The following is a 7655-nucleotide window of genomic DNA, read 5'->3' as shown; positions in this document are numbered from 1 at the left end:
ATCTAATGAACAGTAGCTTACAGGAACCGTGGACGTCGCTATGCAATTGTAACGACGTTCACGACGGAACAACCGGTGCGCTGGAATGGCTCACCAGGCTGCAATCACCGACTCTGCCAATTCAACAAAGTAGCCTACATAAAAGGCCTAGTAGCCTACATAAAAGTGCTGCGATGTTTCATCCAATTGAAAGTTTTTTACAGCAACAGTCAGGGCCTCTGAGAGAAATTTTCACTAGAGGTACGAAGAGTCATTCCGGGCCCAATTCTCACTCCGGGCCCTCTTTGTCTTTGGCAAAACGCGTGATGTTTGCTTAGGCGCATTGCACAGTGCACACCATACAACATTTTACTGCAGAATTGGACATCTGTGCGCAGTAATAGCATCAGGCTGCAATAAAACTATTATTTAGTGTCTATAGTGTTGTGCATATCATGTGATCTGTCCCTCGCCAATTTGTGTAGGCTTTCCTGCATTGAATTCGTGTGTCAGTTATTGATGGTGCTGTTGAGAGGTGTCGTTTGTACAGGTTTAAAATGTAAAATTTTCAAATTTATTAATGTACTTTTTCTTAGATGTAGCCTATAATTACTCCTGATGAGGAAACTATGTGGTGTCGAAAACGTTAGATTTAGTAGTTTTTTCTTGTTTTTTTTTGTGTGTTTAATAAAAAATGTTTAAATCCGCTAACGTTACTGAGTGTTATTATTATGTAGGCTATCTGGTACAACAAGTCAAGCTCTCTACCAAGGCTTAAACATAACATCTTGTTGAGACATAATCAAATTAATCATCTGACTAATAACCTTTCTTCATTAACTTTAGCATTCACCACATGCCTAGCAGAGGTGAACAAAGTCATTTTTTTTTACTCCGGCTCCGCTCCTGCTCCGAAAGTATTGACTTCTGCTCCAACTCCGAAATTCATTTTGAAGAGATATAAGCGTGAAACTACCCTTTTCAAACGATTTTTAAAAAACACAAAAATCCTAAAAACACTCAAGGGTTTTTCTTAATCTTGCGTTTGCTACCCTATGCCTCCCCCTCCCGAACAGGAGAATAATCAACTTTTATAATTTAATTTAGGGTGCTTTTAGCAGAAAATTTTTGCACGAAAAGCTTTAAATCACCACTTTGGGCCCCTAATTTGCGCGCAATGCACTCAATTATTTTTCCAGCCCTTTTGCAACATTACGGGCCCCCAGGACTAAAGAATAACAACTTTTATGCTTGAATTTAGTCGTTTAGGATGGTTTTAACCAACATTTTTGCGTGTAAAGTATAAAATCACAATTTCGGGCCCCCCAACAATCACAGGCCTGGGCCCTCAAGGGTACACCGTACCCTCCATACCCCCCTCTCATAGGCCCTGGCAACAGTTCATAAGACCGACGATATATCGAGTTACGCAGGTGAAACTTATCGCAACAAAAACATTATTCCCTTCAGAAAAAGCGATAAGTAAAAGTTACAGTGACCTCTCTCAGGAGATCAATATGTAACATGTACCATGTTTTTAACTAACAAATTTATATTTTAACATTTAACCGAAACTTATCAGAATTGCAAAATGCAGTTCAACGCTGCAAATTCAAAACCTAAATTCTGTTCTCACGGAATCTAGGCCACGCTTTCCCAGAAATGCCACTCTCACAGAATTAGCTCACCACAATCGTATTTCTGAAGCGATTTAATTGTGTAACTGGGTTCGGTTCATAATTCTCACGATAGGCTATTACTGATAAAAAGGCACTACATTATGAAATAAGCGGGGAATTGAAAAACGAAAAACATTCAGAGACAGACTTGCAAAGCGAACAGACTGAACAACGGAGAACAAAAAATGTTAAATTTGCGACGGGAGAATGTCGCTCTTCTGACACCGGTTGCAATAAATTTAATTAGTTAGACATATTTTCCAATTTCCCGAATTTGTAACTTTGATTTAATAAAAAATGTTTAATTCCATTTAGTTGTTTGCTTTTTTGTAGGAAGTCATACCCCTAGACTAGACAGACAGAGAGCCTAAATTACCCTTTTTAATTAGAGACTTAGAGTCTCTCAATATTCTTTTAAATTATCCTTTTTATTTTTATTTTTATAAACAAATTTACGAAAATTAGACAGCCAAACCCTACGCTGGGGTCGTAAGTTAGGCAGAACCCTACAAATACAACAGACAGATGTAATTTTTGCAGGGAAATTAACTATTTAACATGAGTATTTTGTAAAAAAGATTATTGCAGCTATAATAAAACGATAAATTACCGTTTGATAGATTAGTCGTCAAATAAACCGTCGTTTCAATAATTAGTGGCTTTGCAGAAATTCAGTCAGTCAGCTATTTATTTTAAAAAATCAAAAATTAATTGCAGCAACTGTTGATTTATCCACTAACTTGGACAAATCTCTGAGTTGCATGGCCTTGGTTCCCTGGATAATCGGCCACAATCATTATTTCTTCCAGTTGAACAAGTTCTGGTACGACGTTGAGTTCCTTCTCCACATGTCCTGCTGCAGGAAGACCATACGTTCCATCTGTTCCATGTAGGAACTGCACAATAGATAACAAAATCAATATTAAGATAAAAATGGAATGCTTGTAACAAAATGTAATTACAAGTGAGACAAAGAAATACTTGAAATTACCTGGACAAGATTGAACAACGCAGTTTCTTCTTTGTCTTGCTTCTCCTTCGCATGCTTGGTTATTGACACGACTGCATGTTCTTGATCTTGTTCTGGATCCCAAGTTGCAAGTGGCGCTGCATCGTGTCCAAGTTGTCCATGGGCCCCAACCTATGAAAGCAAATATCAACTTAAATTATAAAATGAAAAGACATTTGTTTGTTGTGCTACAGTTCCCACACTGCTTTTCCCATAAAACACAAAATGTTATACATACAGTAATTTATCAATTTGGGATATAGCTTTCCAAACTAGGCTAACCGTACTTGATCTACGGCTATACGCCTATCAGTCTCAGTAACTTTACAGTAACAGTCGCGTCACAAACGTCGTAAAAGATTTGCTAAAAGATGTTCAGAGACACATAAAAAACAACTAAGGAATATGTTTTGAAACGGACTAGTCAAAACTGAAAAACAAGTGCCGGTATATTGACTTACGACTCCCTCTGCATTGGTTGGTGTTACAATTAATTGTTTGCAGCCTGTTAGAACCACAGTCCGAACTTAGGCCAGAACTGCATGTCCTGAATCTTGTTTGTGTTCCAAAGTTGCAGGTTTTTGTGCAAGAGGACCAGTCTCTCCATTTGTTCCAAGAAGCGGCTAAAAATAAAAAAAATAAAAACTTTGACACAATTTTAAACAAAAATCTTAATTACTGTAACTAGTCAAACTAATATTCCTGTCAAGTGAGTATGTGACGTTTGGCTTCGATCACCGCAAGCCCGCGCGAGAAACTAAATTAGTCTCGCGCTTTTTTAGTCTCGCGCTTGCCTTCAGATGGTCTCACATTTTTTGTAAGTTACACGTTTCGTTTTTTGACTACGTTGAGAAAAATTCATCAGTTTTTAGTTGGTTGAGTTACAGGACGGTTATTTATTTTTTTGCTTATCACTAGAGAGAAGAAACTGAATTAATAAAACAAAAGTTGCACGATAGTTTCTTTTTAGTTGCATTATAGCATCAAAACTTAGAAGAAAGAAAAGAGAGAAGAACAAGCCCGTCGCCCACATTGGTGACCCCGACGTGATTTCTTTTCGACTTGATTTCGTTTCGACGTGATTTTTTGGACGTGATCGTTATAGAAACTATATGAACAACGGTAAATACTTCAACGAAGCAGAGAAAGATGGATAAATATTTCAAAGGAAGGTTATAGAAAAGAGACGATTTTCCAGCCAAATCGGTTTAAGATGAAAGAAGAAGGAAGGACTTATAAAAATGAAAAGAAACTATATTTTGTAAACATAAAATTTCAAACTAAAATTACGTATGCAAGCGGGTATTTTATTTGTTAGTATTGTTAGTATGTTGTCAGTGTTGTTAGTATCGCTTTTACATATCACTTCATAGATATTTAAAACGCTTTCCTCTACCCCGCACAGGTTTCCTTTCTACACTTTATATACTGGCAGGATTGAATAGCAATCCTGGCGGCGTCGCACCAGTCAGATTTATAATTCCAGATCGCTGTGGCACATCCAGAAACAATGGATTTGTGGCCGATGAGATCTGAGCTGACAAATAAAAACATTCGAGGGACCCGTAGACACGTGTGAGAGGTTTGATGGAATTGAAAGCGAAAACTTGAGGATAAGCTTTCACAACACATACACGACAGCACACCAGATCCACGCTTTGCAACCCTTCATCACATATTGCTGAGCACTGCGAATGGTCTGTCCGGCACGATGTTTAGTTTAACTATTAATTTAAGTTTGCTTTGCGACTTGTAACCCTGATCAAACTAATCATTTTGTTATTGTGTCTGCGTGATTTATTTTGTGTTCGCACTTGTAAAGGCGAAACCATGCTCTCAGTTCGCTCGATTTGCATCAATTTCAAAAGATACAAGCTTACTAATGCCTCATGAAGTTGTTATCCATTGTCGAATTCGATTTTTGCCGTCTGAGTTTGGTAAGCCACAGCTTACTCCTTATCATAGATTGTAGTTAGGAATTGGTTTCTGCAACTGTTGATAATTTGAACATCGTTTAAGTGAGCAGATCAGTTATGTTATTGTCGGTTTCTTATACATTGCATTATTTTTTTGTGTACATCATTTATGTTTTGTCGATTCACCATTTTTGTTTGCAATATCACATGGTTCATCTGGGGGAGGGCTGGTGTGACGTTTGGCTTCGATCACCGCAAGCCCGCGCGAGAAACTAAATTAGTCTCGCGCTTGCCTTCAGATGGTCTCACATTTTTTGTAAGTTACACGTTTCATTTTTTGACTACGTTGAGAAAAATTCATCAGTTTTTAGTTGGTTGAGTTACAGGACGGTTATTTATTTTTTTGCTTATCACTAGAGAGAAGAAACTGAATTAATAAAACAAAAGTGCACAATTATTGTTTCTCTTCATTTTGCAAGGCGTTGAAAACTGAGACCGAAGAAAGAAAAGTGAAGAACAAGCCCGTTTGCGCACAAGTAAATAGACTACATGCAAAGCCGTTAAGAAGATATTTTGGGCCTGGTAACAATGAGACCTTCTGGCCTCGATTTAAGGCACTTTGAAGAAAACCTCACTATGTCAAAGTAACTTCTGATAGTCTTTTTGTTCCCCGGCCTTCGAAGAGGTTACAGGCTTCAAAAATCTTTCCGGTCCCGCGTTCAAACGTACCCCCCTACACTCCATATCAAGGAAACTGCTTGTATGTTTTAGTTACAAAACACAAAGGTCACTTGTTGAAAGAAAGGTTGCAAACGTCACAGCGAAAGAAATTCTTAGTATGTAGCAGCATACACCTCACGTTTATAGTTGCAATTTGATTCTTTCTTTATCCTCGGACTGGGAAAGCTTGTTTGAGAGCTTAATCCTGGTAGTTTAGCGTAGGCTTTGAACCACTGAAGCAAGCCGCCCGGTCACCGAGATTGACAGAGTGAATTTTCCGATTGTTGAAGTGTTGTTACCGCGGAATTATCGGTATTTCATCTATTAGGACTAGGCATGGCCACCTGGAGATGCGGCCTGATTTGTCACATTTTGCAGATTTTGATTACAGCCACTGCTAGTGCTTGACTGACATTTTTTTAGATGTTTTTACTTTTTGCGGTTTCCTAATGACGTAAAACTTTTTTGTTGCCTTCGGGAAGCAGTAGCAAATGAGAAAAAGTAAGTTGAAAAACGCAAAATCAGACTGTTATTGAAAAATTAGCAGTCTGACTAAAATCTTCGAAATCAAATTTTCTTTGTTTTTCAACATGTGAGGATGTTAAAACCTATTGTGTCATCTGGGAAAAAGAGTAAAGAAAGCGTAAAAATCTAATTTTTAGAAAAATTTATTTAAACGTTCGCCCAAAGTTAGAAAAACCTGGAAATTTCTGCAAAATGTGACAAATCAGGCCGTATCTTTAGGTGGCCATGGACTAGGTGACTAAATGGACTAAATAAAGACCAGTCCTTAGAATGCGTTGCTCAAGAGCACGCTCCGACAGTCGAATCAGCGACGTTTGATCCTGACGTTTCTGCGTTCACGAACTCTCGGACTAACCAACTGAGCTATCTGGGCGTCTGACATTTAAGTTGTGACCCTGAGCTTGTCGGCCTAGTCTTTTCTTACAAGAATCATTGTGGCTGAAGTGCAACAATTACACATCAGGTTATCAGGTATTGAACAAACTGAAAGGTCTAACTTATTTCAAAGTCTCTGAAACAATATATTGTAAACTTACGTGAAGGACAATCTAATATGTTGCATGGCTTTAATTCCTTAAAAATTCGACCACACTCAGTATTTCTGCTCGTTGAGCAAGTTCGGGTACGACTTTGAGTCCCTCTTCCGCATGTCCTGCTGCAGGAGGACCATCTGCTCCAAATAGGTTCTGCACAACAACAATTATTCTTTAGAAGAAAGACCGACTTCCAGCAAAAACAAGGTTAAAACAAAAACACCTGAAATGAACAAATGGTCAAAACAGCCAATTAAAACTACCTCTTGTTGGACACGATCGAACAACGCAGTTTATTCTTTGACTTGCTTCTCCTTCACAATTTTGATTATTGCCACCAAAGCATGTTCTTGATCTTGTTCTGGAGCCTAGATCGCAAGTAGCGCTACATCGTGTCCAACTTCTCCATGGGCTCCAACCTAAAATTTTCAGCTTCTTTATGCGAAAACAAGACGCATTTCTTTACCAATCATATAAATCTAATAGTAATAAAAAGTTTAACATTACATTGATGACAATGAAACATACCCTAGGTTACTTGAGCAAAACGATGCAAATATTAATTTAAAGAGGGGGATATGAAGGCTCGCAGCGACTGCCTTTTTCTCACGACAGTGAAAGGGCGGTAGTTAGTACCGCGTTAAACTGGACGTTTTTTTTATTACAGAAATTTATTTAGTGCTGCTGCTACAGTTAGCTACAGAAAACTGTTAGCAAATGTTATGTAGGGCATATTTAAAGAATACTTGTTTAGAAAAACAGTTGAAAGGTTACCAAGCAGCCTAAGCTGTTTTTCTTAACAAATTTTTACAGTAGACTAGGTGTAAAATAAGTATGCAGGTAGCTGAATTAACAAGTATTTATGATCATGCAGTGAATCTTCAGGCCTGATGCTAATAGCGCAATGCAGATTATTATAGCCTACCGAAGTTTATTAAATTACTGTCGGTGCCAATTGTTACTTTACGATAAACAGATGCCGTTTTACTGTAAAACGTAATAAAAGTCTTCGTATCCCCTTCTTTAGATATCCCTGGAATATTAATAACAAGTAAAGAATTAAAAGCTGTGTAAGAACTCTTATGTCAGAAAAAGAGGTCTTGTGAAAAATAAGGTTAATGTTTGGAAAGCTAATGCATATCGGAAAAGTGAAAGATTTTTACAAAGGAAGATGCTACTACTCAATTTTAACATCAATTCATAGGCTATATTGAAAATTGTTGCATACGTTGTTCCTAAACTCAGCTTTGGATTACAAGCAATCATTCATAAGAACCTACTAAGTTACACTACG

Source organism: Aplidium turbinatum, chromosome 8 (genome assembly GCF_918807975.1).
Source record: "Aplidium turbinatum chromosome 8, kaAplTurb1.1, whole genome shotgun sequence".
NCBI lineage: Eukaryota > Metazoa > Chordata > Ascidiacea > Aplousobranchia > Polyclinidae > Aplidium > Aplidium turbinatum.
This window is presented reverse-complemented; position numbering follows the sequence as displayed.